The 11,239-nt window shown below is 47.5% G+C and overlaps 1 protein-coding gene across 1 annotated transcript in view; it reads right to left on the bottom strand.

The window, feature by feature from the left end:
• Positions 1-7,704: 7,704 nt before the first annotated feature.
• MAP2K6 (mitogen-activated protein kinase kinase 6) overlaps positions 7,705-11,239 on the bottom strand; it is a 61,627-nt gene continuing 58,092 nt past the window's right edge. Inside the window, exon 13 of the mRNA XM_075518600.1 lies at positions 7,705-7,882. The gene's annotated coding sequence lies outside the window, so the exon portion shown is untranslated. The remainder of the gene's footprint in view (positions 7,883-11,239) is intronic.

Below are 11,239 nucleotides of genomic sequence, written 5' to 3'. Positions count from 1 at the left end.
AGTCTTCTAGACCTCTCCCAGCCCAAGCCTCTGCCCAGGAGCTGAAATCCAGACACTTCCATGGAAGGGGGGGCTTTGCGTTTTGTTTTTTCATGTGCTTTTTTCCAACACCGCTTGTCCCCTCTGCCTTGGGCAGGCTGGGGAGCGGCTCCCGAGCTGGCCCCACGCTGCAGGAAGCAGCAGCACCTCTTGGCAAGGAAAAAATCCCAACACATGGAGAGACTTAAAAATTGCCATTTTGGCTTTTGTACTGAAATATCTTCAGTAGGGGGGCAAAAGAGGGAATGTAGGTCTGCAATATTTATGCTGATAAGAGAAAACCGAAATGGATAGGAAAAGGCTGAAGAACTACAATTGCGTTGGAGGGACTTAATGCAGCAGGCTGCAGCTCTGAGAATGGGTTTTAATAAAAGACAACCCAAAAGCATCAGTGACCGGGAGCTGGTCTGGCTCACATGGGCCACAGGGGTCTGAAATTTCCCTCTAGGGTTTGAGAGGGTTTGAGCCTCCGTTCTGGCGTCACTCCCTCCCCTGTGGCCCCTCCAGCTCAGGTCATGGGGCTGCCTCTTAATTTAGAGATGTCTTTCTACACCAGCATCTTCTCAATGATGATGATCAAGGAAAGGGGAGATCACCCAGTCATGCTGTAGCCGTACACAGCCCTCAATTCTTATTCCTTGTGTTGAACGTGAATAGTCTTGGCTGATAACGTACTGTACAAGACATATAGAGAAAAAGGTGAAGTAGCTGAGAGGAAGGACAGCTGGAAGAGAGGAGTCATCGTCAGCGCATGAATCAGAGGTACAGACAAAGACATTTGTCTGCATTATGAATAACACTCTTTCCTTAGCTGACTAAAAATGATTAACTTTTAAAAACCCAACTGCTTTTTATTACTAATGTTCTACCTGAGTGCCTTGCACTTGTGAATAAAATAAATTTGGGTTGCTTTCAGATTTGTCTTCAGGTGGTTTCACTTCAGGCGTTTTAGAGATAAAAAGTGGTTTGCAAACAAAATAGAGATTTTTAAAATATGTTTATAATCAAGTGGTTTCATGGACATATTATTCACAACTCATAGAAGCTTTTTCATTTCAGTTGTCGGGTCTTTATATTTGATGATTGCTTTGAATAAAACAGTTTGGAATTTGTTTGTTTGGTTTTTCTTCTGATTTGGGATGAATAGAAGTACACTGCATCTGGTAAAGTTGTGTGAGCATGTGGTTTAAACCTGCCTTGAAGCAGCTGCGTGTTATGCATATTTATCAGGGACAGAGGGATTATAATACAATTATTCACTACTAGTCAATAAAAAAAGGAATTATCGTAACAGCTTCCATGTCACACATGGGATCACATTGCAATTAGGGAGGAAGAGCCCACAGTTAATCACTCCAAACGCTTTTTTTGTGTTTTACAGGGCACCCAGGGGAGCATTTCCAGGGAGAAGTTACAACCTGAAGATGCTGTGGCTCCGCACCCGCTGCCTCTGGGCAAAGGCGAAGGAGCCAGGACCAAACCAGCGACACCCTCCCGCAGCAAGGATGGCGGCAGCTCCAGAGCACCGGGCACGAACACGACCCTGCAAAGCTCTCCAGGCAATGTCTCTTTGCCACCGAAATCACTAGGAAGTGACAGGACTAAGAGGATTTAGGACCTGAACGACTTCTGCAGGTCTGGGCAGACGTGGTCCTGTATCGCAGCCAACGTAGGAGAAAATTTAACCCAATTCCCTTGCATTAATCCCGCTATGGAAAAAGAGTTTGTGCGGCGAAAGCAGGGAGGGGAAGGGCTGAGTGCTGTCCCTGGGTCATTTATCCGCGTTAGAGGGAGAGGTGAGGGGCGCAGGGCAGCGGGGACGGCTGCCCTCCGCCACGGCAGGCCGCTGAATTACCTGCGCGATGCCACGAAGCTGCTCCCTGTCACCGCAGGGTGTTTGCTTTCAGGGGATGACCACGGTGCCCATCAGAAAAGGCAGCAATTTCTCAACCATCCCATAGTCTGATTCAGTACCGTGAGACGGAAGAAGCCGTACGTGCTACTGTCAACATATAGAGACAGTGAGGGATTTGCGACTCATTTTTCTCCGTTAGCTGCTCAAGTGGTTGCGAGAGAAGTCACTCTGTCATCACCCAGGTTCGTTTCCCGGGGCTTCAAGGAAAACGTGCGCTCGTTTTCCAAAGCCTGCGCTATCGTGAAGTGCATCTAGCCATGGATGTGATAACTGTCGGAACTGCTGCTGGCGCTGGGTTAGTTTGCTGTTGCTATAATAGATCAGCCATCTTCCAAGCACAATAAATGCTGCGACCACCAGCCCCAGAAGTCTCTCTTCTAATTAAAGGCTTTAGGTATGGATATTCCAAGAGCTGCTGAGATCTGGTGGAAGCGGGACAATGTAAACACCTTGGAAAATGCCTCAGTTGCCAAATGAGTTCCCCACATAAAAAACTGCTGCGTCTGATCTACCAGAGCAGAACAGCAGTGAAGCCAGTGCATTGGCCCTCGCTCTGCTAAGCCATTTGGGGAGACGGAAAAATACGGCGTATTCCTTCATTCCTGCTCATTACTGATCAGCAGTGGTCCAGAAACGTGGTAACTGAGAGCTATTATTTTTTTCCCAGCTTTTGTATATAAGAGTGTCTATTACTGTTATTGATTCCTGTCCTATTGCACCAAATTTCATGCTCTAGGATGGGTTATAGGACCTAAAAAGCAAAAGCTTTTCTTGCTCTGTGGGCAACGGGGACTGGAAACATTTGATCCACCGTTTCAGTGTTCTCCGTGGATTTCCCTCTCCGAGGGAGGCTGTGACCTTGGGCATTGCCCATCAGGGGTAGTAAAAACCATTCTGCATACTTTGACATTATCTTCCATCAAAGAATCCCTGAGGCCTTTTTACATTCATTAATTAAACCTCACATGCTGCCTGGGAGGTAGATACAGGTTATCCACCTCCATTTACATCGGAAAAGGTTAATTGACTCATTGGACCTCACAGAGCCAGGCTAGCAGGTACCCTCCCATTCCTGCCCAGCTCCCAAATAACCTGGGACCCAGTAACCTTGCACCAGTGCTGATTTCTCTTGAATCCCATCACAGACCACACAGGGGAATCAAGTGAGCAATACTAAAAAAACCCCTCCTGCCTATATCCATCGCCTGCTTCCCCTCTTGCTTTTCTTAGTATCCAGAAGAGAGAAAAAAAAAAAAATTTAAAGGCAACATGAAACCACTCCACACTCCCAATGAGAAAATAAAAATGGATGTTGCAGGCTCATGTGTTCTATACGTTTCCAAATATTTCCATCTGCTCCTGAAATTTCCATTAGGAGTTGCCAAAAAGTCTTACAGAATTGTTAACACGATGGTAAATTTAGATTCTTTTTATGGAGAGACGTTTCCCCACCCTCTTAAAAGTCTGGTATCAATTTGTTCCGTCACTGATAAGCCAAAGGTATTGCTGAATTTGCCCTTTTGCCCTGCTCGTGGGCTTGGTGCAGGCAGACCCGCTCGCTGGGACGGGGATGGGAGCAGAGAGGCAGCACCCATGCGGGGAGTGGGTCCAGCTTCACCCCTCGGTCTGTCCCCCGCCATCCTCCCGGTATCAGCACGAACAACAGAAATACCTTGCAAGAAAATTACGGACCCTCTGTAGCTGGTTTCCCCAGTCATCACCCCGTCGACCTGTTCTGCAGTTTGAAAACTCCCAAAAGAAGGTCGGAGGCTGTTGGGGTGTCCTGCCCGTGCACGACCCAGGCTCCCAGCCCCTCATTAAACCTGCGCTAACGAGCAGGGTTCTGTGCTCAGCAGGGCTCAGGGCAGCTCTGCCTTTAGCTGGAGGAGGGCAGAAGGTTAAGTTGGACGTGTCCCCGTCGCCTGCCATCAACGTACCCACAAATATGGGAGCTGGCTCGGTGGCTTCGCAGGGGGCGACGATGGAGGAGGGAGCCAGGCGGAGGTGGGGACCAGAGGGAGAGCGTCACTCAGGGGCGATGGAAGCCAAAACAAAAGAGCAAGATGAGGTGGGGAAGGCAGGGAGAGGCCGTAGCATCTCCTTGGCCAGGCACCAGCTGCCACGAGGATGCTGCTCGCTGCGTCGGCCACGTGCAGTGGCTGCAGTCATGAATATTTATACGTGCAATGACGTCCCACAGGCACAGCTCTGGCACAGCAACTTGATTCAGACGAATTTGTGTCATCGGGCTGTTTCGTCAAGGCTGGTGTGATCAAAATACCGTTGCTTTCTCAGTAAAACAGGGTATTCTTTCCCGTCGGAAAGTACCTTTTGGGGTCGGCTCTCGCGTGTGCTCCATTCGGCGAATTAATAGTGGCATCATGCAGGGCCGATCAACCTGTTGTTAGGGTAACTGAGCAAGAGCACAGTGAGCACTCTGCAATATTATTTTAAAGCAAGTACTCTCTGTGACCATTTAATAGTAGTCCTGTTCCCACAGCATAGCAAATAAGGGCCGTTTTCCAGAGGAGGCACTTAATAGAGATTAAAGATTCAGAGCCATTACAAAACGGCAGAAAGCACCACTCCCTTCTCCGGCAGCGGGACTGATGCTGAAGAACGGGGGGAGCCCGAGCCTTACACAACCTCTTGGTTTGCATCTTGAGATAGAGCCCATATGGCTCAGACAAGCGAGCTCCCTGCTACGACCTGAGTTTCTGTGCGATATCGGAGCCCTTCCCGCAGCTTTCCCTGCCCTCCTGGCAAAGCTGCTCCATTTTCGGAAGCATTTCTCCATGCAGAGAGGGATGACGTTTCTCCCCTCCCGTGTTCCCAGGCTGTTCTGCCAGGCTGCCTCCCCCAGTGACCCTCCATCTCCCGGGATTAAATACGCTGCACCAGGGCGGATTAGCAAAACCCCAGTGCAAAAAAACCCCTTACAAACGCCTTTAGTTATGAGTAAAACCCTGCTATAGCACCTAGAGAAGTGGGATTGCTAGAGGGACACTGTAAGGGCCCTATAATGCACTTCGGGATGCTATAAATCATAACTTAATAAATCTGAGTTTTACTCTGGTTAGTCTTCCTTAAGGAAGGAGGGGGAGCTGCAGGAGAGCAGCTCCCAGGAGAGCAACATGACAACGAGCCCAGGGAAGGAGAATTAAAGATGCCTCACGTTATCCTTTCTACTTCTAAGATATTCCCTGATGCGTCCCAGAGCTTGGCCCATCTCAGGAGACGCTGCTCCACTTCCAGATGACTTCGCCAGGCTCCCGACACAACCCGCGCAGCACCGCACAAAGGCCAGCGGCCGGGCACGGGCTGAGAGGGCAAAGCAGAAAAATCACAGCGGCTGACTTCAGAAATGAGCCATTCCCACTGAAAGGAAACCTATTTCATCTCTTCCTAACCTGTTCCCTGCGGTTACACTTATCATATTTCCCTCCTGATGTATTTCTTCTTCGAGAGCAACATCCTCCGCGCTGATCCCGGCACGGCATTTCGGGGAGCGCTCTCGTGCTCCGAGACACGAACATAAACGTATTGCCACCTGCAGCCTGCTTGTAAAAGAGCCGCGCTCGGGATCGAGCTGCTGAAACCAGACTCGCAGGCTGGTATTGAACCTGCTTGGACGCTTCCAGATCCCTAGATTATTCAGGAATGAAGGGCATCAGCCCTTGTCTCGTCATCGTATAAGTTAATTAGTCCACTTCATCTCAAATTTTAGAGCTTGACCTTTGTTCAGAGATGGGAGCTCGGAGGAAACAGCACAGTTTCCATCTGACTACATGCTTGGGCAGTACGAATTATTAACTACCTGGGGTGGTGTTAGTATCTTCCCTGCTTTTAATGTTCTTGTCCATTTTCAGAGCAAAACTTCCTCGCCACGAGTGCTAAATCCACCCAGGGCCCCACGGCAGCGCTCCTCAGCTCTGCAGAGACGGGCGGAGAGCGCGCGTTTATGCTGCCATGCATTTTAAGTAGTTTTATCTTAAACTGTTAATATTTCATAACATTGCATTTTTTAAGTATTAGTGACGGTGCTCTTAGCCAGAATTTTTTTTTTTAATATTTGCATATTTGTAGGCAAAAAAAATCTGATTTGCCTGAAGAAAATGTCAAAATTTTAACAGATGGGAATTTTTACCAAAAGAAGACTGTTTTGCTCAGAAATTATGCCATTTCCAAAACCTCAAATAAAGTTTCATATCTTTCAGCAAATCCTGGACCGTCATTATAAATTCAAAAGAAAAATACAGAAATTTCCTATGTCAAGCTTATAAATGCTAGTTTACAACATTTTCTGGTGTCTTAATGTGAGCCATGCGACCAAAGTTACATATTATAGGAAACAGCCAAAAGGCACATATTATTTTACAGGTATATTTTTAAATGTAGAGGATTGCTTTTTAAAATTTTAACACAAGATGTTATTATCCTTTTTTAATTAAAAAATTACTGGGCTATTTTTTCCATTTTTAATATGCTCTGCATTGCATGAGAGAACCGAGTCCTGTCTCCAGAGTCCCCAGCGCACTGCAGATGGTTGCAGCAGGGGTATTTATATTCCCCTTGCAGCTCCCAAAAGCTCAGACTCACCCGTTTTCTTCCCTGTAAGCCCTCACGGCACTGCTTCAGAAAGGGTTTCGTGGGTACAGCACCGCTGACGTTGTTGGATAGTAACAGCATCATTAAAACACATTTGTTTTACTTAAACCCAGCAAACTAAGACGGTGACCGGAATGGCACGTGATGGTATCGGGGGGGAAGACTCGGGGCCATTGGTAAGCCTCGCCAGTTATATATTATCAGTTTTAGCGTCGCGGGAGACCTGAGCTCTCTGGTCCTCTGGTCCTTGTAATTATCCCCACCTCCAGCCCCATCTCCTCTTGTTTGTCCCTGTTGACAGTGTTGCTATTGAATACCCAGTAATGGGCTGTAGCCTCCAGCGGTCCTCCCTCTCAATTTCTAGCTCAGGGAAAACACAACAGATGAGCCCGTACACTAAAAGGATGGGAGGCCATGCTCGCTTAAGACAGTGGTTCCCTGTAAAGTCATCAGTGGAGCTTATTCGGGTCTCGGGCACATGGGGCACACACCAGTGATGATCCAGTGGCAGTTTCTGTCTGTCTATATGGTGCTCAACATGGGCTCAAGATTCAGTTTGCAACCAAATCTGTCAGCTGGGTGGGCATCTTGAGGCTGACCTAGGGAGAAAATACACCAGGTCAGGTTCAGGAGCGGTACGGAGAAGTCCTTCACCGCAGGCTAGCTCATGCCGGGAAGGAGCCACAGCTGAAATCTGTCCTGGCACCTCAAATCTCCGTATGCCACCACGAGATCAACACGTATCCCTCAGACAGTCCCTAGAAGCCTTCAGGGGCACCAATTCCATTGCAAAATATTTGCATGTTTTCAATTATAATTTAGCCCAGGCAGGCTCCTGAGGCTCTTTGCCATACTAAGACTGTGGAATGGATGCGTTATATCGTTCTCTTAAGCATTGCCTGGTGGGCCAGAAAAACACTGGGTTTACAAGAGTTAAGGACTGGGGGCTGGGAATTAATTGACATCTTCCATGTTCATATGATCTCAGGTGGATACTTTATTTTTTTGTCTAAGGAGGTTTATTTTCCTCCAGATTGATTGGATGAATTGTGTTCCCAGAGATCAGAGAGTTCAGATGGCAGAGGATCCTCTTACCAGAAGATGAAAGCCAATATAATCAACTGCACAACTTCAAAACAGGCAGCTTGTTCTTGTTGGCTGCGCCTAAGTTTTCCCTGCAGAGAAGCTGTCGACAATGATTTGATATCAATCCAGTAACAATCCCTGGTTTCTAATAATAATTTGCACTTCAGTAGAAATGTTCATGTGAGGCTCTGAGAACATTTAGCAGATGGTCATTAGCGAAGCTCCCCAGTTCTCCTGCAAGGAAGAGATAACAATTATTAGCCTTGTTTTACAGATGGTGACACTGAGGTGAGGCACTGAAAGGTGAAATAACTCTCCTAATTTTCCATAATGAGCCAGTGGCAACAGATCTATGAATGAAACCCAGGCATCCTGCTGCGATTACTCCACAAACCCTATATCCTTATCTCTTACAGGAAAATGTGGTCAAAGAGGTGAGCCTGGAAAGCAAAAAGCAAATGACTCAAAGGCAGGATTTGTGACACATTTCTGGAAATAAGGAATTAGGTCTGGGTCAATAAATAACTGGAAAACCAGGGGGACGCAATCTGAGAGGCATGTGAAATGAGGATGGATGGAAAAGAAAGAAGATAATGGAAGGGAGGGGAAGGAAAACAGAGGAGCTCTGACTTTTTATTTCCACTCTTGGTTTCAATCAGTGTTGTAAAATTAAAGGTTAGGGCCCTGAGAGAAAGAAGAAAGCAAGCTCCGTCTCCTCCCACGGGGGTACGTCTAATGGGTGAGGCTTCAAACGTGAATTGCCGATAACAAAACCCTCCTCCTCGCGCGTCCGACGGTACGTCACCCTGCAGCGAAGTGCCGGCCGCGGTGCAGCCAGGGGACATCAGTTGTGCTTCGGGTGCCGCAGAGGCACGCCTCTCCCTGGGCAGGGCAGGGAAACGGGGCTGGAGCTCTTGGGAACGCCGGCTTTGCCCAATGGCACCCGCACGCCACCCACCACCAAAACACCCAGGCGCTGGCCAGGCTAGAGCGCGCTCACCCCTGTTTTCCTCCAGCCCGCGGCAGCCGGGCAGGGGCTCAGCTGCCAAGCTGGAGGTGCGCAGACGGGCGCTTTGGGGACTAATTTTAGCTTTCAGTTACACTGTGTTTTCCTTTCTCACCCAGAACGTCTGGACTGCTAATACTGATGGACTGGCTGATACTACAAACCGCCCTGCTAACATCACACATACGCGACAAGGGGAACACAGCCCAACTAGCTGGCCCGGCGGTGGAGTTTACAAACCAGCCAAATGGAAGCCAAAAGACTTGAGTTTAATCCCTCCAGTTAAGTCATCTAGATCCCTTCTCGCCACCAGCCATCTGATCTCAATCAACAAATCTTGGCCTTCATCTCCTAACCTAGCCGAGAGTTGCAATGCTGAAGCCTGAAGTAATCTGCATGCAAAATGCTTTAGTAATGATTCCTTCAAGAGGGATATTTTTTATTATCATTATTGTTATTTCCCAAAAGCACTCTAATGTGAAAGCGGTAGGCAAACAAGAAAGGTGTCTGAGTAATGTTTGCCATTAATTTGTTAACATTCTGTAACGTTCTTCCATTTATTTTCAATACCTATGTTAATAGAAGTGTATTGAAAGAGACCTATTGACAGGAATATGTTAAAACCAATCATTAAGTATTAAAATGGGATGCTTTTTTAAGACTGAAAATACTTCCAATTTGGCTATTCCTCTCATAACATTAGTAGTATTTGGCAAGCAAATGAAACAGAACTCAACATCTGTATCTTTAACATCGGTAAACTACATCCCCTCTAGATGCGATGTATTCTTAAGAAACTTTGCCATATATTGCTTTCAGCGTCGTACCATGCACTTTCAGCACCGGAGAGCCCGAGAGCCAGAACTGTAACCAAAAGTGTGTTGGAGTGGTAATACATGGCTTTGTAGCAGGAAACATCAGAGTAATTTGAGAGAGCAGAAGTGATGTCTGCGTTGGCACGATCAAAGATACAGTTTGAAAAACGATAACCATGAGCACGTAGCCGGATACTGCTCTTGCGGATGCTCCTGAGGGGCACCGGGGTCTTGCTGGAAGGAGCGAGCGCTCACCGGCAGCTGACTGGCATGAAAATTGGGATGGGGATTTCAGAGTGCCTCATTTGGCATATTTGCATTGTGGAAGCAAATATTACTGCACACCTAGAAGGGACCCAAGAGAGACATTGAGGGGCTGGAGCGTGTCCAGAGAAGGGCAACGGAGCTGGGGAAGGGTCTGGAGCACAAGGCTGATGGGGAGCGGCTGAGGGACCTGGGGTTGTTCAGCCTGGAGAGAAGGAGGCTGAGGGGAGACCTCATCGCTCTCTACAACGGCCCGAAAGGAGGGGGTAGAGAGGTGGGGTCGGTCTCTTCTCCCAGGTAACAAAGTGATAGGACGAGAGGAAATGGCCTCAAGTTGCGCCAGGGGAGGTTTAGACTGGATATGAGGAAATTCTTCTTCACTGAAAGGGTTATCAAGCACTGGAACAGGCTGCCCAGGGAAGTGGTGGAGTCCCCATCCCTGGAGGTATTTAAAGGACGTTTGGATGAGGTGCTGAGGGACATGGTGTAGTGGTGGGCTTGGTAGTGTTAGGTTTGTGGTTGGACTCGATGATCTTAAAGGTCTTTTCCAACCTATACGATTCTGTGATTCTGTGACCCCAAATGAGAGGAGAAAAGAGAAGACCGAGGAGGGGAGCACTGTGCTGCTGTGCTTGGGCTAACTACGATCCCATTTTTCATGACACAGAGAAGATGGCAGAGCTGCTCATGCCGAGGAATAGTGTGTGTCACCTCACATACTCTTATTTCCATGCCCCATTTTATAAAGCCTAATTGCTAAATTTCACAGCCACAAGGAAATCAAACAGCAGTGGAGCCAACCTGCAGAGCAAGAACTATATTTGAGCAGGTACTGTGTGCTTAAAATTCCTGCAGTTTCTTCAAATCCTTGGTCCGTAGTCCTGGACTTCTGTCACCATGGAGAAGTATGAGGAAAATGCCATTTGTCAGGCCAAAGCGTGCTCCAGTAAAAGTCACAAATCAACGCTGGATTCCAGGCTCTCTTTAGCAAGAAGAGTTGTGAAACACATCTCTCTCCAATTTTATAATCTCTAACAACTGCAAATTGTTTATGTCTCAGTATTTGCTTTTTCTTTACCATCTCTTTCCAATTTCAGCAAGCACTGCATGTATAGAAAACGAGGGCACGTTCAGTGGACAAGGTACTTTCCACAAGGGCAGGGACATTTCTCTGTGAGTGCTACCTGCTATGCCAGAGGATTGCTCTTGTGCCATGTGAAGAGAAAATAATCCACAAAATTGGGTGTATATTCGCACAGGCACAACCACCGGGCAAAGCCGTTTCAGCAGCCACCTCTTTCTAGCTTTGAGGATTTCAGAAAGCCTCTAGTAGCAAATTTATCACCATTATTAGTACAGAAACCCCAAGGCCAAATCCCTTGTCTTGCATGGGTGTGAGACCAAAAGGCAGGAGTCCCTGCCTCACAAATGCTTCAGTTTCTGCAAAATGGCTATTCTTTTTTAACTCAGGTCCCCAAGACTGCTGCCGTTAGAAGGTATTCAGGA

This window comes from Mycteria americana, chromosome 16, assembly GCF_035582795.1.
Source record: "Mycteria americana isolate JAX WOST 10 ecotype Jacksonville Zoo and Gardens chromosome 16, USCA_MyAme_1.0, whole genome shotgun sequence".
NCBI lineage: Eukaryota > Metazoa > Chordata > Aves > Ciconiiformes > Ciconiidae > Mycteria > Mycteria americana.
The sequence above is the reverse complement of the archived record's forward strand: the minus strand, read 5'-3'. Positions and strand labels throughout refer to the sequence as shown.